At 35.3% G+C, this 22532-nt stretch overlaps 1 long non-coding RNA gene across 1 annotated transcript; it reads right to left on the reverse strand.

Annotated features, from left to right (window-relative positions):
• Positions 1–358: 358 nt before the first annotated feature.
• LOC140611840 (uncharacterized) lies at positions 359–21798 on the reverse strand. Its single transcript, XR_012013107.1, has 4 exons — positions 21587–21798; positions 9205–9433; positions 4263–4383; positions 359–756 (listed from the first exon to the last, which is right to left on the reverse strand). It is a non-coding gene; the product is annotated as an uncharacterized lncRNA (long non-coding RNA).
• Positions 21799–22532: the final 734 nt, after the last annotated feature.

Consider the following 22532-nt stretch of genomic DNA (forward strand, 5'->3'; position numbering starts at 1 on the left):
AAGAGATGCAATTAACTTTAGGAGCTGTAATATATGGTTTCTTGATGTCATCATAACGGTCATTGCTACAGCCCAAGAATCAGTGTATTCCCTTTATGCAGAACAAGAATGGTTGTTAACGCAGAAATATTATTGGCAAAGTTAGTGAAACTTTATATTATTTTTAATACTGGCACTTCAAATAGCTCAGTAAAGTGAAATTACTATAGTGATTTTCTCTAGTAAGGCTTACACCTAAGGAAGGAATTTTTAGTAATAATGTGAAAAAAAGGCAAAGTCAGAGGTATATAATCTTAAAACACAGTAAAGAGGAAATGTATGACTAAAGGTATGTATATATATATATATTTTACTGTACAGCAAACGAGAGTGCAGCATAGAGGAGAATACTTTTCCAGTGGTTTTAGGGGAACCTCTATGTGGTACTCCTATGCATTTTCCAAATATCTTGTGTTAGTAGTTCATTTCTATGCACACCGATTGCTTCTAAACTTCTCCAAACAAGTTTAAGATGTGGAGTAGGTGCAACTTCCAATTCTTGTTGGATGTGTGGTTGAGAAATAGGTATCCAAGGAACAACTTCTCATTATTTAACTTCTGTATTGGAGACAGGAGTCATTGATAAGGTCTTTTCCAGCAGGTTTGAAGGTAATCTCTCTTTGGTGGTTTCTCCAGGATATTGGTTCATCTGGTCTTAGGTAATGTGAGGGGCTGGTTCGGTGATTTTTGAGGAAAAGCAACCTCTACCTGTTAATACTAGGACCAATTATATTTGATTATCCCTCTACAATGATTAATAAGATCAAAATTTAAGTTATTGGAATCCAATATGACTGGCAATATTTCTATTGCAGGGGCCTGCTTTTGACTGACTTATGAATAGATGATCAATCTATGAACACCCAAAAGGCAAGGCCACAGGGTCACATGAGTTAAGGGTAGCAATTTAGGCCATGGAAATTCAATAGTATCTGATCAGTTAGCTAATTTTAGTTTAAACATTTATTTTTTTCCACTTTTTGGCAGTATCGGGAGTGATAGGACAATAAAGTTTTTGAGAGAGTGATAAATCTTTTCATAGTTTATAAACAACTGTCACAGTAAACTATGTACCTCTCTCACCAGGTAGATACATTTGAATGTCCCAGCTAGGAAACATAAAATCTTTTTTTAGGCAGTGGGGTGGGGGTGGGGGTTAGCCATTGTGAGCATAGTAGTTTTACTTGGCCAGAGTAGCCTATTTAGCATGATAATATGCTCAAATATTGTGTCTCAACTCCACATTCTCTTTTTTGTTATTGACCTTTACATTACTGACAAAAGACATCATCACATAATTATTACTGCAAATATGTTTACTTTCAGTGTTTATACTTATTCTTTTATTTATAGCAAATTGACATACTGTAGAAAGGGCCAACTTTTGACCATTCAAACCCATTTTGTTCCTGGTTAGGAATTGAATTCTACAAGAGTCTAACTATGTGTAGCGAGGTTGGTATCAACTCATTTTATTTTTAAGATAATTACCATGAAGAAACACCTATGTTGGTGTGCTGACAAACACATCTTTCTCTACAAAATCACGATCATGATATTCTTCTTTGTATAAGATTTATAGAGTTGCTTGATTAAAAGTATTACAAAAAGTGAATGGTAATATGAGAAAAAATATAATCATCATTTATAATTAATTAATTAGAAAAAAAGTTGTGCATTTTTCAATAGCCACAAAATTCATTAAATATACAAGATTTGGAATTAAAGATGATCCTAGTAGTAGACATGAAAATGCTTTGACTAATTTAGTGGAGGATTCTAATTGCTCTGAAGCAAGAAGTGGAAATTTTGGCTATTGGATCAAGGATCAGTTTTCATAGACATTGGGTCTTTGATGTGGGCCTTGAGTTAATGCCCTAAGAGAATAATATAAACTTCCTTATATTCATACAAAAATAAAGATTTACATTAATCTAAGAAGAATCAATCTGGATTCTTATGGTGTTCTGTTCCATTTATTCTATCTATGCCCATTAGCTTTTTCCCCCCGGGATTCTGGGATCCTGGGTAATTTTTTGCTCATTTTTTTTGGTCTCATACATAATGTAAGCATTCTAATTCCTAGATCAGCTATAATCTGATTATGTGCAGATAAATTAAAGGAAGTTCTAATATATTTTATCTGGCAGTTCTATTTGCAGAGTAAATCCTGCTTATTAAATTTTTACAGGTTATATCAAAAAGAAGAAAGGAATACTCTTTTGATAATAGTCCTCAAATTGAAGATCCATGTTAGAAATTGAAAATATTTTGGATTGTTAGGAAATTCTATTACTTGAGTGGTTCTAGTAAACTAGAGAAAATAAAGTTAGCGTCTACAGGTTTATTTCTCCCCACACTTTCTATACGCAAAAATTTGTCACTTGCTCTTTTCCTGTATTTTCTGGTACAGATAGATATTTTACTTTAAAACAAACTTAACTCTCTTTTCTCCTTTTATACTTATTATAATTTGTCTTCATTCTTAGTTCTTCTAAACAATCAGCATAGTCTTTAAACCATACACTAATCTATAAAATGCATATTAATTGTGGACAGCGTGAACTCTAAACTCATGAATATATTGTCATATGTCTATATTTGTAGACAATGCCATTTGGAAGTTAAGAAAAATGACAAGAAGTTTTTTGAGTACTAATATTTTCCTCAAAGGGATGTAACTGAATAGTTTTTGATGGTCATCCAAGTGTTTCTTATCAATATCATAAACCGGATCGTCTAATAGCCCTTTTATTGCAATAAATTCACATATATCCTCATCTCTTGGCTCTTAATGTTTAGAAGAGGAAATTTGGTATTATATTTCATGTATAAGCTGATTGTGTTCCCTAGAGTTAAAAGCTGTTTACTTTTTAATAAGGATCTCTAAAGTTTTGGTTATTTTCCAAATTGTAAATTGCATTTCAATTTATATTTTTCTGACTAAATTTTTTTTCACACTTGAGTTCATTCGTGAAAAGAGTGCACCTGTTTCCTTTTAATTAAGCTGCTGAATCTACCTGAGCTTTGAGTCTACCCGAAGTCTAGTTTTTAATCTTTATTGAGTTTATTTTTGAGTCATTGTTTGGTCTTTGCAAAACGAACAAACAAAAAAATGCTTCCTTCTTCTTAACACTACATTATGTAGTGATTTGCTTTCCTTTGTAGGCAACAAATAATTTTATACAATTAGATTATTTAAATCTTACTTCTACAATTCTGCTTTTAACATTCTTTTCTTTGAGTCTCACTAACTAGACTAGTTGCTTTATATCTATAATGCAAAATAATACATCTCCAATAAAATCCTGAATTCTGCAGCAAAATTCTGTATTTTTTCTTGTGGCTTAGGAAAATTTGTAATTACAGTCCTTGGTTTGACTTGATGCTCTGAGTTCCAGCAGACATTTTATTATCAGAGAATAACCTTTGGCTTATAAGCAAAATACTAACGATATTAGAGGAGAAAAATAGAAAAGTCTTTGGTTAATGACTTCACAGTGTTCCCTATAATACCAGCCTTTGATCAGTTACCTCTGGGCTCCCTTTACATGATAGAATAAACGTGATTTCTGAAGTCACCAAAATTGGGCCAATTCACTAGCAATTGAATCTGAATTCTAACAATACAAAATTTAAAAATAATTATAAGTAAATGTAAAGTGAATATAAGCAAGAATGGCAGGTTAATAAGTTTAAAACACAACAAAACAGCAACAGCAACAAAACAGACATCCTTTGGGCAGCATACATGAAAAGAACAGATAAATTGCTCAGGTTACTTCATATCTAGTGGGGGAATTGCATGAAGGAGTGAAGAAAAATCCATCCTAGCAAAATACATAGAAAGAGTCTGCAACTGGAAATATTTCAGTGATGCTCATCTTTCCATGGGTGAGAACACTGTTGCAAAGTATAAACAGAAGTGAAGATATGAATCTTTGCTTTCCTTTTTTTTTTTTTTGAATCTTTGCTTTCCCTAATGAAATGAGAAGCTCTTTTTTAAAGAAAGTGTCTTTCTTTATCATTTTTTTTAAGATTATGAATGGGATATGTCTGAATATTTTTGAAAATCTTCATTCAGTGTCCTGGAGTAGTTGAAAAATTAGGAGAACTTAACAAACTTCGCTCTGTGATGTACAGTATGCAATGAAATGAAAATCATAATTTCTCTCTTTTTCTTCTTGCTCCTTGTCCCCCATTCTTGTTAATAAGATGCTTACCTTAGTTATGTGATTTCCTTTTAGGTTGATAACTGTTTCTTAATTGTAAATTACAGATTTGAACAAATTGATCTTCTTGAACTCCTCTAGTTCTGACATTTTATAATGTTACGTTCCATATCTACAATTGTGATAAAATATGAAAATATTATCGTAAGTAATAATTAGAAAAAAGACTTCTTTAAAATTTATAGGATATAATGGAAACTGTAGCCCCTCCTCTTATGCATTACTAAGTTAGAATGAGTGGTGATAAGGTACTTTTTTAGATGGGGCACTTTTTTATATGGATTTTGCCATAAATCTAATTTAAATAGATTTGATTTAAATAAAACCACTTGGTATGCTTTTTAAATACTATATATATATATATATATATATATATGCTATATATGTGTGTGTATATATACACATACACACTATTATATAGTTTTTAACCACTACATGTGTTATATAGAATGTAATATGTTGTATATATGACACATATATGCTATATATTTATATATATATTTAGTATATATTTAAAATTCATTTATTCATTAACAAATGCAAATTAAACACTTCCTGTGCCCTGGATACTATTCTTTGCATATTAGTCACTTTTGTAGAAAGGAACACTTTAGGACCTCTAGATAATTTCATAGTAGTTTTTAAAAGCTTTCTGGACTTTTTTCTTATTGGAAAGGCATTGAAAACCTCCAGTACTTGTGTTCATTTCCTTCCACTTTCTGGACAGGTAACTGCCCTTCTCTTTGCCCAGACACATCCATCTCTGTGACCTCTTATACACCTTTTTCGATAATTCTTGCTTTCCTGTTCAAGTGAAGAATTCATCTTCTATTCTATAAATAAAGAATGACAGTCTCTTAAAAATAATCCTAAATAGTCCCACCTACACCTTTTTGATTACCTGAGGAGAAGAATATTAATATAGTTACTTTTATTTTAATCATCACAAGCACATCGTTAGTATACTGCTCTTTCATTAAGTCAATCTTGCATCACAAAAGAAAAGAGCAAAGTGTTGGTACATTCCTGGTTACATATTTAATATGTTTTAAGGATTTTATTTATTCATGAGAGGCAGAGAGAGAGAAGCAGGTTCCCTGCAGGGAGCCCGATGTAGAACTTTATCCAGGACCCTAGGATCACGACCTGAGCCAAAGGCAGATGCTCAACCACTGAGCCCCCCAGGCATCCCACATATTTAATATTTTTAAGGAAATTAATTTTATCAAAACTTAAAATATTTTCCATATTTAAATTTGTTATTCAAAGTGTTCTTTTGTAGTCCTATTTCCTGATCAAAATGCACAGATAAAAAAGGAATGAGTGTCTGGGGTGAGGTGTGTGTATGTGTGTACATTTGTATGAAAGTTGTGCTTTTGTTTTGTTCACATTTTCTTCACACAGGCTTTGCTAGTCTCCTTAGATATGCACACTTTTTCAGAGAGTTTCTATAATTCTTAACTTTTGAAGTCTTAGAAAAGAAGGAAAAATAATATACTTTAAAAGTAGCCTATTTCTTAGAGACCTTTTAGATGCCTATCTAAGTCCTATGACCATATTTTTTGCTACATTATAAAGTTCCATAATTTATTCATTTCAAAGTTCTAGGATTTAAGTAGTATTTTTGTCAAAATAAGAAGAATTATTAGATTGCATACCCATTAACAGTGAATCTTCAGTAATGGAACTCTTTGTAGTAGATCCATCTATCATTTGCATAGATTTCTACAAAGCTTCCTAACTTTGTTGGTTTTTTTTTTTGGGGGGGGGCGGTTTTATTTTGTTTTGTTGTTTTTTTAAGTAGGCTCCATGCCCAGGGTGGAGCCCAACAATGGGCTTGAACTCACAACTCCGAGATCAAGACCTGAACTAAATAAGATCAAGAGTTGGAAGCTTAACAGATTGAACCACCCAAGGACCCCATAACTTTTTAAAAAAACAATAGGCTATGAAACTACTAAAACTTACCAAAGTGACACACATAAAACTTTAATGAATTCTACATTTATGCTGCTGTAATGCCTTTTTATTTCACAAAGTCGACTTTAAGATATTAATTTCTAAGGGGAAACCATTAAGCTTTGGACTGAAGTTGTGGTTTTCTACACTATTACAGATAGGTCTTCATAAATACTCAGGCTTTACTAGTCTCTAGGAACTAATGAAGTCCAATTAAAATTAATGAGCAGATTGCATTGGATAACTGCAATTTTCAAACTTATCCCTACTAGGACTTCCAGGAAACCAGTAGAGTTTTGCATCAGAGTGCGTGGTTCCCTTCTGCCACCAGTCTGCCGTTAATTCCCGATCCCAGACTACTTTTTGATTCTGCATTTCTTAGCAAAAATATAGAATACAGGTTCAGATCCTTGGTAGTCATTATGCCTACCAAGACTTTCAATGCTGAGACTGACCAGAGCTATGGCAAATTGAGCAGGAGAATAATTATCTTTCTTTTTTTTTAATAATTGTCTTTCTTTTGTGTCTCCCTATTGAAAGGGTACACGGTGTCACTCAATTTAGGAGACAATTCTTTTAGATTTGCTTTCACTTATTCTTCCCAAGACACATACACACTTCTGAGGTGGCAGTGCTGGACAGCGTTCAGAGAGCAGTAGCTAGGTTGTCAAAATATCAGCCTGTTCTGTGTTCCATAAATTTTATTGCTGAATCCTATTTAATTTTGGCCAATTTCTTGCCTTATAATAAAATCTTTTTTTGAGAGGCACCTGGGTGGCTCAGTTGTTGAGCATTTGCCTTCAGCTCAGGGTGTGATCCTGGGGTCCTGGGATCAAGTCCCACATCAAGCTCCCTGCAGGGAGCCTGTTTCTCCCTCTGCCTATGTCTATCCCTCTCTCTGTGTGTCTCTCATGAATAAATAAATTAAAAAAAAAAAGTCTTATGAAACCGAGTTTCTGTCACTCTGCTCCTCCATTTTTCCAAGTGATTCCCAATTATAGATCTACCTTTCCATTGCTAATTTTGTTCATACATCTGTTCCTCTGGTGAGTGTGTTTACATATTATATTTTTTGTAGGACCATATGAATTAAAGTCAATTGTTTCATAAATTATCTCTTTTATGTATGCATGTATGTACTCATATACTATTTTAAAAGTGTGCATGTGAGAGAAAGACAATAAGATAATTTTAGGTGCTAGTTCACATACAAGTGTGTGTATGTGCATGTGTATGTATGTCTGTGTATTTTCTATTATTCTATTCTAGGAAAACACAGGTTCTCTAAATGAAATCAACAATAACTAAATATAGTAGTTTCACAAATTAGCTGGCTGTAGTATCTTTTTATTAAAACATCTATTGTTTTTGGTTATTTATGTTTAGATTGCATTTCAAGAGAAATTCAGATTTCTACGTAACATATAGTATTTGAGGTCCCAATTTCCAATTAATAACCCCTCAAAATATAAGTATGTTTCTCACTTTGTAAAAACTCATTATTACTCTTGTGAAAATGAGGCACAAATTTTAATGTTTTTAAGTAAAGTCTATCCACAACATGGGGCTCAAGCTCACAACTGAGATGGTGCATGCTCTACCAACTGAGTCAGCCAGGCACCACAAGTTTTTTTTTTTTCTTTTTTTTTTATTATTCATGAAAGACACAGAGAGGCAGAGACACAGGCAGAGGGAGAAGCAGGCTCCCTGTGAGGAGCCCCATGTGGGACTCGATCCCCGGACCCTGGGATCACGACCTGAGCCAAAGGCAGATGCTTAACCACTGAGCTACCCAGACATCCCCAGGCACCACAAGTTTTTTGTTTTTTTTTCTTTTTGAGAGAGAGAGAGAGAGAGAATGGCTTGAGAGGCACAGAAAAGGAGAGGGAATCAAGCAGGCTCCAAACGCAGCATGGAGCATGATGCAGAGCTCCATCTAACCACCCTGAGATCATGATCTGAGCCCAAATCAAGAGATGAATGCTTAATCAACTGAGCCCTCCAGGTGCCCCTCACAAGTTTTGATTTTTCAAAAATATCTTCCAACAGCTAATTCTCAATAAAAAATGTTAGGGATATTGTGTGTATTCTAGTTTAAAGCCGCAGGAACCAAGAAAAATGAAACAAAATAAAATATTTTTATTACTTCTTCAATAGAAACAGTATATCCATTAAAAACGTTTATTTCTGCCAACAAATCCTTCATTAGATTTTGAGTCTCTGTCTTAATATTAGCCAGTAACCTATTTGAATGCAAAAAATGATAAAACTTTTTGGCCAACTTTGATTCCTCAAGGTGAATCACGTGGGTAGAGACCCCCAGTTTATACACTAAAATTTTCATTCTGTAACAGCTAAGAATACACACACACGCACACACACACACGCACACACACACACACACAAACACCACCCCATATCAATTTGGAAGATCTGCAATCTGGTAATCAGAAATTATTCACAGCTTTGAGAGTACATCAAGTTTAGCTCCTGACACATATTCATAGTCAGGTAAAGTATCCTTGAATAGAATCCTGCTTCCAGCACAGATTCCAGCACTCTGTAAAAGCAAAAGAAACTTTCCCCGTAGACCTTTTTATTTCAATGCCTTTCAATATTGAAATTTCCCTTTATCCCTGGAAAACACACAAACAATATTTAGATTTTAAAAAATAATATCATATTCCCGAATGATTAAAAAAACTTATGAGAAGTATGGAAATAACAAAAAATATACAACTTCTTTGCTATCCTGTACTCAAAAAATTCTAATGCCCCGGTATTAATTATTTTTTAGATTATCTAAACTTAGACATTCATGTAAAACAAATGAGATAAGGCATATCATTTTTCCAGCTTCATTGAGATATGACATACAACAAAGTGTCAATTTAAGATGTACAACATGTTGATTTGATACACTTACAGGTTACAATATAATTACCATTTTAGAATCAGCTAACATTTTCCTCACCTCACATCACTACCATTACTTTCTTGTAGTAAAAATATTTAGGATTTTCACTCTTTGAAATCTTCAAGTAGGAGCACCTGGGTGGCTCAGTCGATTAAGTGTCTTCCTTCAGCTCCGGTCATGGTTCCAGGGATCAAGGGTCCTGGGATCAAGCCCCACATGAGGCTCCCTGGTTGGTGGGGGGCCTCCTCTTCCCTCTCTTTTGTGGTCACTCTTGCTCTTGCTCTTTCTCTCAAATAAATAAATAAAATATTTTTAAAAAAAGGAACTTCAAGTGCTGTTGTTATCTATAATCACAATGCTGCACATTAGATTACCCCAGAAGTTTTTCATCATCTAACTGGAAGTTTGTACTCATTGAGCAACACCTCCCCATTTCCACCTCCCAGCAGCCCCTGGGAACCACTTTTCCACTCTCTGTTTTAATGAGCTAGAGTTTTTTCAAGTTTTCATCTGCAAGTGATATTATGCAATATTTGTCTCTCTCTGACTTAATCTGCTTAGCACAATGCCCTAAGCTCCATCTATGTTGTTGCAAATGGTAGAATTTTGTTCTCTCCCAGGACTTAATACCATTCCATTGTCTGTGTGTATGTGTGTGTACTAAAATAGTACAAATTCAGGTCTAAGAATTGGAAATAACATTTAATATATTATTGGTTATTGCTGCTTGAAATGATTAAAAGGTACCTTTAGATCTATCGCTCTAGAGATAGTTTTCTGTTTAATATATGAGATTTCACTGAAGAGAGCCGGGGTGGAGTAGTATTCTCTGGTTAAAAAATTGTTCAGTTTTGTGATTATATTTTTAATTTAGTAAGACATAATCTCAGAAAAAATTAAACAACTCTGACAGAGTAGAAGAAACTTCCAAATTAATGGAAATATTTGAAAATCTCTTGAGCTGTAAATTGGAAAGAGGTAGATAACCATTTGCATAATAAACTTTGTGTATGTTTACTTTTTAAAAAAAAATCAAATATATATAAAATAATGTTTGATGTTCAAAAGTAATCAGCCATAAGTTTGGGAAAGATAAAGCCAGTGATAGCTGATTTTATCATCATCTTTTTCTCCACTGGGTTAAATATAGGAATAAGTAAGTCTATGGGGACAGAGGCTTCTCATGCAGTTATATTCTTTTGACTTCTTCGGAAATTTACCACAAATTGACTTCAACTTGGTTAAGAGCCCTTTGGACAATATGATTGTTCCTTTAATGTAGCTCAAATATTATTTCCCTTAGCTCTTCCTAATAGTGATAAAATCAGGCCCAGAATACACAAAAGGAACTATATGTATATACAGATATATACATAGATCATTAGGTGTGGGGAGTTTTGAATTGTGTTCTTTATCGAAGGACAAATTAAAAGTGAAACCTCTTCCCTAGCTCTCTCCAATCAGAAAAGTACATGTGTCCTCCATGTCTCTGTGCTGACGATGAGCATGTCATGAGCAAGTCAGCTAGGTCTTCTCTAACCACTTTTACCCGTTGGCATAGGCATGTTTGGAAATGAGCCTGCCTTCATTTTCTGTACCATACATTAGAGGATGCAGTTTTATGAAGGTCATTGTATGAGTTTTGTGCCAAATTTTTATAGATTCCAGCAGCAATTGACACTTAAAAATAACTCCCCACTAGCCCAAATCCATTGATCTATCTTTGGTCATAAAGAAGGTGGCATTCAGACAAGTGCCTTTGATAAGGAAATGAAGTAATGCAGGGGATGAAAACGTTTTATCGTAGAATAATTAAATGAATGAATATTCAAAATTGGACTAATATGCTAATGGAAATTTTCACTTCTAAAAAAGTGGCATAACTTGCTTTTATGCTATAGGGCTTTTGCTGAAAACTCTTGGATTTGACAGTACCTTGGCTACTACTAACAAGGAAATTGTCTGGGGTTCATTGCCTTGTTATTTCTGCTGAGAAATTTAAAAAATACATAAATAAAGAAAAAAATAAGTGATGTTCTTGACCTTCATCAAATCATTCAATGTTTTGCATTTAATGAAAATTTCTGAGAATGTCCTATTTTATACTTTACTAGTTTTGCATTATGGTACCCCTCTGGGGCATTTCAAAGAACACATTCTCTTCTAAGGTTTTGTCCTTTTTATTCACTAACTTTAAAAGACTGATTTCATATTATGAAACTCATCCAAGACTTGAAAACCCTTAAAGAAGACTCTCTATGTATGCATTGTATGCTTCTTTGAAGCTAAATTTTGCCTTTGAAGATGTTTGCATCTTTGAACATAGACCTTGCTAATATATTTGTAATCAAAAGAGATTGAAAGTGTTGGGTGTCTTTCATCATGGGAGACTTTCCACTAAGAATTACTTTATTGAGACTATATACTAAATTTATGGTTTAAATTTTTCATTAGTCGCCTGGATTCCGTTTTTAAAAAGTATTCCCCCCGACATGCCATGGAGAATGCAAATTTATATATTGCTTTTTTTCCCCTCTGCCTAATATCAATCCATCACTCATTTTTAAATTAACTTGTTAGAAGATATTAACTAGGGCCACTCAGTGTCACAGTTTTAGCTGAAAATAAAGAAGACAGGTATAAGGAGTAGTTGCAGATGACAAAGGCAAAGAAACAGAAAATTGCAAAACAGTGCATAAGGTTTACTCGACTTGGGTATGCGCAGGATGCTACATGAATAGAAAAGAGTTGAACATTCTCTGTGGACCTCTTAAGTTTCTGCACATCTTGCAAAGACTGCCTCTGTTTTCGATCACCTTTTCAAGGCTACTTGCAAAGCAAACATCCTTGTAAATTAGAAACTGTCTCCTTCTGGAGTAAAGGGCAGGCTATTTGATGTCTAAATATAAAAATACTAGGTTAAAAGTCAGGCATGCTTACTACTGAGTATGTAAGATTTGGGTTCTCTAAACTCAGGGATCTTGTCCTGTAACCCAGCTCACTGTATATGCAGGTGTCTTCCAGGCCTACTTGTTTCATTTTATTAGAAAATGGCTGTGGCTATCATATTGTCTTTCATCTCTGGGATCTCATGTCTTCTGCCAGTATCCAGGGACCTCAGGCAGACTAACATGTTATCCTGCAAGTACGGCAACACATATCTGACCCTTCACAGCTTTTGACAACAGAGCATAGATCCTTAAATTCTGCTGTTCTTGAATCTGGAAGTCAATAATGGCTGCTGAATCCCATCTGCTGTTATTAAATTTGTATTATACACTTTTGAAATAGAAATAAATTGAGTATGCACAAATTTCTTTCTTTTTTGTCACCTGAAATTCAGCTTAAAACATTTACAAAGGGAGTATGGTTAAACATTGAGTTTTAATCCTTAATTTGTGTTGAAAACACAACTAGTTTAAAATCTTTTTTAAAGCATTTTTTAAAAATCAAATTAGGATGCATGTAATAAAATGTTAAGGCATTGAAAATGGCAGCAGACAGTTACATTGATATTTCATTCTCATTTTGGCTAATACCTGAGTTTTTCTTCAAAATACTTTTTTCACATTGCTTTTAATTTTGGTAGAAATATTAATCAGACTATCTTTCTGGAATTTATACCATCAGCATAATTATTCAAGACCCTAAGCTAATTCATTTGCATATTGCCATCCTGAAGAATTAATTACCTATTGTTCCTTAGAAATTGTTTCTTATGCCAAATATAGAATAATTTCTTAATTCCTGGCCTTTCTGTTACTTGCCTGGTCAGCTTTCTCTTTTCAGTAAAGTAAATCTATTATTATTCCAATAAATACCAGCTGTTCCCTTCCCCCTGCTTTTTTTTTTTTTTTTTTAAGTTGACCACATTGATTTTAAATGGTTTTTAACCAAAGATTCTTAAGTGACACATTGGGAATTTCTCAAAGTTCTGTTTGTGTTATCTTACTCTGATAAATTATAAAAAGAATAAATTAGAAACTGAACATGAATTTCAATTATGATAGGAAAGATATACTTAAAGCCCAGTACTAATTATTTAGAAGCTAATAACAAATTCTTTTGCTCTCAGTGTTTTTAAACTTCATCCCCCTAGGGTAGACAACACTTTTGAGCCCAATTAGTGTCATGTTTCTAAAATGAGGAATTTAGGAGTAAATAAGTCAATGAGAACTCACATACCTGTTTCTATTGTAAAACTACTTGGAGATGTAACAGCAAGATTCAGCAGGTGCTTCAGAAAATAGAACTGGAGTCGAGGAGGGGGGATGATGACATGTGAATGGAACTAAGGTGACAGTTACTGCTATAACACCCTGCTTGTTTGTATGAGACTGATACCCAACTACATTATGTATCTTTTCCACTTTAAATAATCACCAAAACCTTGATCCTGAAGATGCTGCTAGTATTTTATCAAGTACTTAAAGGATAAGACCTAAAATTAGAATGGAGGGGAAAAAATGTTTGGGCATTTGGTACCACTGTTTTCTTCTTTGTTCTTTTATATATATATATATATATATATATATATATATATATATAATAAGACACTTTTTCTTTATAAAATCTTGGGATTAAAAATGTTCAATTTGGAATGCCTGGGTGGCTTAGCGATGAGCATTATCCTTTGGCTTGGGGTGTAATCCCAGGGTCTCTATAAAGGTATAAACACAATATTTCTTTCTACGGTTAGCCCCATTTCTTTCCCAAAGATAATCATGGTCGGGATGCCTGAGTGACTTAGCGGCTGAGCATCTCCCTTTGGCTCAGGGTGTGATCCTGGACTCCAGGGATAAAGTCCCACATAAGGCTTCCTGCATGGAGCTGCTTCTCCCTCTGCCTATGTCTCTGCCTCTCTCTGTGTGTCTCTCATGAATAAATAAATAAAATCTTTTGAAAAAAGATAATCACAGTAAAACTAATTTGGTTTGCATTAATTTTGGCCTATTTATGCAAGTGCCCCAAGAACAGTGATTGACCAGATAACTTTTTTTTTAAAAGACTCTTTTGCTGGAACTTTGTAAGCAATGTACCAGGTCTATTTTTTCCAACAGACTTTATTGACTTCATAAAGTCAAACTTAGTTTTTTAAAACTGCCTGGTTATATCTGAGTTTAGGCATGCCTCTCAAATATAATATTCCAGTCAAAGCCTTAGAAGTATAACTAGTTTCCAATTGTGTCCTGTTATATGGAGAATAGATTCTCATTGAATCTATGTAAATAACTATTTTTCAAAAGAAAAAAAAAAGAATACTCAAGATTTGCTGAATTGTGGAGAGATCAGGTGGGGAGAAAAAGTAAATGTTCCCTCTTTGTTTACATGGGTATACTTACTAAATTGTTGTGAGTCAGACATAGCTTAAGAGAAGTTTTCTTAAATTTGGAAAAACAACACATTCAGCAATATTTCAAACAAGAAGCTGCAAATATTCTATCCTACGCTTCAGCTCATTCAGCCCCATATTATTAATTTTCATTCTGTTTGAAACAAGTTTTGCCCATTAGTTCTAGGGATTCTTATCCAGTTTACTTATATGATCTTAAAGGGCCCTGGATTTACCAGTTATCCCTTCCATAAATTTCCTTGAAGAAACACCTTTGCGGGAGTATTTTTGCAGAAACATCTGAGTAAAATATCACTGCCTGTAAATAACAAAAAGACTCTTTTAAAAATCTATCATTCAGTATTTAATTAGGGTTCATTATAATGGACTTGAGAAGAACTTTGGTTATTTCCGTGACAGTTCACATTAGAAAATAACTGGAATTAGGATGATAACATTATACTAGAATATATTGGACTTTAGGAATTTCATACAGTTTCTGGAACAGTTATGTATCTATACAAATACAACCACGTGCCACCACACAGTCCCCAGAGCCTTTGGAGAGTTCTAGGTATAATAAATTGGGTTTAAGAGCTCTCCCACAGGACATGTGAAGATATAGGTTGTATGTCTTAGGTTTGCCATTTATCTCTGCTTTGGCTGAAGACATTATCATTGGGGGAGAAATATATGCAGGTGGGTATATATTTTTCTCCAAACCAATCTATATATTGATTTGAATTAAACATTTGTATTGTATTGTATTAAGATTTTATTTATTTATTCATGAGAGACCCAGAGAGAGAGAGGCAGAGACACAGGCAGAGGGAGAAGCAGGCTTCCTGCAGGGAGTCCAATGTGGGACTTGATCCCAGGAGTCCAGGATCACACCCTGAGCCAAAGGGAGATGCTCAGCCACTAAGTCACTCAGGCATCCCGACCGTGATTATCTTTGGGAAAGAAATGGGGCTAACCGTAGAAAGAAATATTGTGTTTATACCTTTATAGAGACTAGATTCAAATCCTGTTAATTGTCTTTGAGGTTTTGTAATATGCCTGTAAACTGAACTTGATCTTGAATTCTTCCAGATTCCTCAAATATTCAGCTACAATCCCAAACTGTTTCCAATTTTCTCCCACTCTTCTGATCTGAAATCTGAAAACAAAGACAACCCTTAAACCTTAAAAGGGAGGATACCAGCTTTCCTCTCTACCCACATAGCATCCAAATTTCATGGACTAGAACCTCAGACATGGAATTTACAGTGAAAGAAGGTTTTGCCTGACATCTGGTCCCATGCAGACCCAGGAGACCTTCACTTCAAATTGACAAGGAAGAGAAATAGCTGACATCCATGTAGACCACTTCCTCCAAGACATGGAATCAAGACTCCATAATTTAAACCTTAAAACATTTGTTCTTTTATGTCTTGTCTTTCTTTACACAGGCATTTCCCTGAAAGATACCACCATCGTCTGTATGTCAAGACCATTGTTAAGGTGTGGGTGTGGGGTGTGTGGGGGCAAACTTTTATATTGCAGGATTTTTCGTCAAAAATGCTAATCTGTCCATGATGCTAGAGACCCCCTGTTCCATTTCCCTGTCTCTGTTAACAACTCCAAACCTGGGGAGATTTGTACCCAGGCTCTGTACAAAGAAAAGAACATAGGCAAGGGTAACTAGAGCGAAGCTAGAGACCCTTGAATTTTACTGACCTCCATGGTTGTCACCTTTCCAGTCCCTAGTCAAAGACTCAAAACAGGAATTACCAGGAGGCATTTATGATTCAAAATTAGTTTCCTTTGGTAGATCACTGCTCCCCTGGCTGGGAATAAATGTGAAGGAGGCTATGATCAGAAACCTCTCCTTAACTTTTGAAAGCATTGTGGAATTTGCTAATAAAACAACAGCTGTTCAACAAAAATCCTTAGGCTTTCTGGCCAAAATTGTTCTTGATAATAAAACAGCCTTTAATTATCTTGTAGCTGAGCAAGAAGCTGTCTGTGGTATAGCCAGCACAACCTGCTGCACCTGGATTAACCCTTGTGAGGAAGTTGAAACTCAGTTCCATAAGATCACTGAGCAAGCCATTTGGACGAAAAGGGTGACTCCTTTGATATTTATTATTATTATTATTATTTATTTATTTATTTTTCCTAAATTATTTATTTATTTATTTTTAAATTTTTTATTTATTTATTTATGACAGTCACAGAGAGAGAGAGAGAGGCAGAGACACAGGCAGAGGGAGAAGCAGGCTCCATGCACCGGGAGCCCGATGCGGGATTCAATCCCGGGTCTCCAGGATCGTGCCCTGGGCCAAAGGCAGGCGCCAAACCACTGCGCCACCCAGGGATCCCTATTTATTTATTTTTGAGAGACACAGAAAGAGAGGCAGAGACACAGGCAGAAGGAGAACCAGGTTCCCTGCTGGGAGCCTGATGTGGGACCTGATCCCAGGACCCCAGGATCACAACCTGATCCAAAGGCAGATGCTCAACCACTGAGTCACCCAGGTGCCCCCTGACTTATTTAATTTTGACTAGTTTAGGCCTTGGGACCAGAGTTCCAAAGTATACTCCAAACACTAAGAATTATTCTGCTTATAATCATATCAGTCTCCCTGGCATGCCTCATTCTCTTAAAAGCTTTCAATGCACATTTGCAGCCTCTAAATACCAAGCAAATGATCTCCCTAAGATTGAAATGTCATAAAAGGAGGGAAGAGAATGACCAATTTAAAATTGTGAACCTAAAGCTGTGGCCCATGAATATCACAGAGGTTAAGAAAAAATCATTATAACCGGTGAATACCATACAGAGGATCAACAAAAACTGTGAGATCTCCAGAGAGGTAGCTGCTAATGTCTTACATTTGGATCATATCTCTCAGTTAAGCCAAGAGTCTGATCGAAGGGCAGAAACCCTTTTAAAAAAGGAAGAAAAAAAAAAAAAAAAAGAACAGGCCTAAAATGGAGTCAGTTGTGCTAAGCCCCATATCAGCAAACCAAGACTTGCAAACCAAGACCTAACCTAATTGTAGTTTCAACCTCTCCCAGGAATGTAATCTTAAAATATAAATCTGGAAATTCCTGGTCAGCACCAAGAAGGTAATCCACCCAACAGACCCCTGCCAAGCCCCAAAGAAAGAGGAGGGAATCTGATCTTTCCTTTCCCTGCCCCATTATGCCTATAAAAGTCTTTCATTTGTTCAACTCTTCAGAGCTCCTTTCTACTTGCCCATGGGATGCTGCCCAACTCATGAATCATTGAAGAAAGCCAATTTGATCTTTAAATTTACTCAGTTGACTTTTGTTTTAAAGCAATATCCTCTATTATTTATTTTGAAGCTGCTTTTTGTTGCCTTTGTAAAGGAACCGTCTAAAGGCTAAGGTTTGGTAGGGTAGTCTCAAAACAGAAAATGAAATCAGATTCTTTCCAGGCAGGCAGCTCTCTTAATAAATATTAAATTGCCTTTGGGTACAAGCCCTGTTGCTTTTTGTTCATGAAAAAAAGAGTGTCCTCTGGCGGGATCCCGTTTTTCTGGCTGTGTCTTTCTCTTCTTCTAGGTCTTTGTTTAAATACACCCTGTGAATTAGACCCCCTCACTGTTATGCTCTATCAGAGCATTGTACTTACAATTATTAATTATTTTAATAATCATAAATTGATGCTCCCACTTCCACCCCCCGCCAACACACACACTTTGAAATGTAAGCCCTAGGGACACCTGAGTGGCTCAGCAGTTGAGGGTCTGCCTCTGGCTCAGGGCATGATTCTGGAGTCCTGGGATTGAGTCCCACTCCTCCTGCATGAGCCTGCTTCTCCCTCTGCCTGTGTCTCTGCCTCTCGTGTCTCTCATGAATAAATAAATAAATAATATCTTTAAAAAAATAAATGTAAGCCCTAGGAGAAGAGAAACCACCTCTCTTCTGTCCTTCATTCTCCCTAGGCCTCAGGGATGTGCCTGGAAACCTGTTAGGTGTTCAATACATATTTACTCAACACTTAAATGAATGAAATACTTTCAGAATATTTTTCTATTTTAACACCAATTACTTTATAAAGCAATTTAGTCATGTGATTCCCACATTTTGTTAATCTAGCTGCTCCTATAATTAACTACTATTTTCAATATGAGAGTTTTCTTTATATAAATGATACTATATTACTTATTTTCTTGGCATTTTTGTTGAGAGCTCTCCTTCAAGAATCTTCTGTTATCTGGTGGTTGTACAATGAATTATAAGCAAAAGTTGAGGTGGGGGGCTTGGGCCATAATATAATCTCTTTCTAGAGAACTTTCCATCTTTGTTTCAATGAATCAACAAGGCATTACATCATATCCAGATTTAATTATGCATTTTAGCTAATTGGATATAACGTGTGAACATTTATAGAGATTTACTAAATCATTGCTATTAGTATTAGTAAAGATTTAATTGAACATATAATTAAGCTAATGCTTGCAAATTAAATGCATGAAAAAAGACATTCTGTATTTTTTCCTATAGAAATAAGTTTCCCATAGTAAAAATTAACATGTTTGGGGAAAGAAATTCTTATTATTTTACCATGAACAATAATATGGCTAATATTTTCCCAAACTTGGGGGTCTGTTGAAACTCTTCAGAACAGACATTTATGCCTTCCATTTTTTATAACCAGTTTACAATCCATACAATACATTTTACCTAATAGGCACCTAAAACAACAACAACAACAACAACAAAAAAAAAACAAAAAAAAAAAAAACAAAGAATCACTGAATAAGTGTCAATCAAGAGAGTAGCTTTCCTTCTTAGGTTATACATATTGTATTAGGCAGGCGATTGTTGTATCTGCCTAATTCAATAAGGAATTTAAAATGTTACGTTTAAACAGAGGCAAAATAAAGCCAGCTGTCAAGCAAGTTAAGTTTTTTTTTTTCTTTTTTCTTTTAATCATCACATAGGAAAGACTTAGAAGAATAAAAGCAGCAGAGGTTGGTGTTTGAATCCACAGCATGGTAATTCAGTAAACAACAAAATTGAAATTTGACATTGTTGACTTAAGATTACTGGTCCTCAGCTAGAGGGGAAAAAAAACAGTATGTAACATGTTTCCCTACCTGACTTATGGTTCTAGCTCCTGTAAAATGTCAAATTGACAGTGATGAGGAGCAAGCTTCCTACTCCAAAATGTAACAAGAAAAGGCTCAGCCATGTGGCCTACAAAGATTTGCAGAACATCATTTTTACTGACAGCATAACAGACTTTTGTTTTGTTTTCATAAAGCCAAATCCAAATAAACCTATTGAATTTTTATTACATTTATTTTCAAAAAGTCAAGTTTACTGTTAATATCTTTTTGGGATATAGCTGTTACTCTATATTAACATATATATGAGATATTTGCCTCAATAGAGGAACCCATCTAATACTGATTTAATAGACTGTAAGGGAGCAATAGTTCAGCTATTTTGACAAATAATTTTTTTCAAGGTGGTTTAGAACACATTCTTCCTAAACATATTTGTTTTGTTTTGTTTCACTTATTCCTCCAGAAAAAGAAAAAAAAAAAAAAGAGAGAGAAGAGTCACTTGGTATGTGCTAAGCTTTGCACAGATCTGCGGCAAAAAAAAATAATGTAATAAGAGGAAGTCCCTGTCATTAAGACACTGTTTGCTTAAGGAAAAATGTTATCACAAGACAGAGTAATAAATACTTAAACAGGGACATATGTGAGCACTGAGGAAGGACATTTACTTCCATGGTGTGTGAGGGAAAGCTTCCCACAGTAATGCCAGATTTAGAGAGTAATCATGAGCTTTGCCAGCAGAGCAGCTACCTAAATAAATTATCCCCTGTAAGCCTAGACCTTTTTTTTTCATTATTTTGTAATTATTGAATGTTTAGTGATCAGCTATATTTTGACAATTTAATGGTCTGTATTATGAACTAGCATATTAAGAACTTTGTCCTACAATGATCTGAGGAATTGTTGTTGTTGTTGTTGTTGTTTTTTAATATATTTAGAAAATAAGGTCAGCCATCTAGTTAACAAGACACTTTAAGTTAATCTTTTATTTATTCAATTTCCATATTAAAACAGAAATTTTATTGGGTTGGAGAGCATATATACAATTTTTTTTCCTTTTTTCAATTAAACTAGACCTTTTAATTTTAGTTTTATTGGAGAAGATATTGTCTGTGTGTATATATATGCACGCGCACACACATATATATGTATATATATTCCTCTTTCAAATAAACTAAATCACAATACATAGTCTTACATTTAACTTATGGGATGAGGAAGTATAAGCACAGAATGTATCAATTCCTGCTCTACTTTTATACGTAGAAGCAATACTGTCATGTTGGCTTCCCTTCCCCATTGTGTTAACTGCCAAACCCTAGTAAACTAAATGTGAGTCATCTCACTTCAAACAGAATCAGGGAGGATGATGAATCATATACCTGTTTCCAATAAATCCACAAAAGATTCAGCTCTTCCCCACATCTAATTACCCTAGTTTAGGGGATGGATGTGTATAGCCTTCAATCCCTCAGGAACACGGGGGACCTTAGAATCACCTTCAATTATCTTTCCCCCTGAAAGCAGCTGAGGTAGTGCAGAGGGAGGACAGTATACTGGACAGAAGGAGAGAGCAGGTCTGCTCAGTGAGCAGCCCTGACTCACTTCTAATCCTTAGCAGCATGGTGGTTGCTTGCAGTTTAGCTAGTAACTTTCTAATGCTTTTGTTTCTTCCAAAGCCATATATTGAGTAGTTGGTTGGTAACGTGGCCATTCCAGACATCCTGTGTTTTTTACCTTTAGGAGCCCCTTGACTCAACAAGACAAAGACACAGCACTTTCCCCTCTAGGACCTTGGAGTTCTTTCCCTCTAGATATTCAGAGGGACTCTCAGCTTGTTCTTTGGGGAGCTTCCATTAGCACACAATCTGAAGCATCTGCTGTCTCATCAGCATGATAACACCTCTTAAATATATGCCTGGATTCAATTTAAGAGTTGAGGGAATTACCCAGAGGCATCAAATCAACAGCAAGAATTTATCTAGATTTTTGGAATCTAGTTTCTTAATTGCCAGTGGCTCACCTTTGTCAGCCTTGTAAACACAGTCCACCGCACTGAAGCTCAAATGCCAGTCAATGGCTAGTCACAGATGGTTGTACATAGAAATCTGTGTGTTTCTGGGAAATCTTCTGAGAGACTCGTTTCAAAAAAAAAAAAAAAGTCTGAGATATTTTACTGTAACTGGCGAGTACATCCAAGGTTGGCATGGTAGGATGGCAGGAGACGCTGAGCTCCAAGATGGCATCACTGTTGCCATTCCTACACAGCAAGCATCAATCCCCTGCACTGTCTCATTTCTCTATGGAAACACCCAAAATTCTAATAACAAACCTGGTTACTGCCCAGAGTGGCTATGAGTTTCCCTCCGTTCTCAGTGCTCATCTATTTAACATTTCATTTGTTCCTGAATTGGAAGCTTTCTGTCCCTACCCACTAGGATGGATCTTACTACTGTTATTAAAATAGATAGACCCAATGCCACCAGGAAGTTTGGTGAGGAAGTTTTCATTCACCCGAAAGGGAACCAACAACAAGTAGGACAACTGGCAGGTAACTGTCTCAGAAACTACTTTCTCACAGGTAGGAAGATACCTTATTACCTGATTGACCAGACATTTGGGTTAACATGTTTATTACCAATTCTCTTGGACTTTCCTCACTCCAGGTCAACTAGCCCATGAATTCCTCATCCTTTCACTTCTAGAAATTTGTGTTCCTTTCCACATTCCATGCTCACCACCAAAATTGCTAAGAACTGTGGAGGACCAGGATTCTGTTTGATTCATAAGCTGACACGTCAGGCTGCTATAGTTTCATGAATGATGGCAGAAAACAGGAGAGTCCTGTCAAAGACCAAGAACTTTATTACTCAGACGAACAGCCATATCCAAAGTACTAGCACGTCATTGTGCCAGTTCTTGGTGCGCTCAGTCCCAGAGGGTGTTCTAAAGAAGGCCAGGTGAGTCCT

Source organism: Canis lupus, chromosome 1 (assembly GCF_048164855.1).
Source record: "Canis lupus baileyi chromosome 1, mCanLup2.hap1, whole genome shotgun sequence".
Classification (NCBI taxonomy): Eukaryota; Metazoa; Chordata; class Mammalia; order Carnivora; family Canidae; genus Canis; species Canis lupus.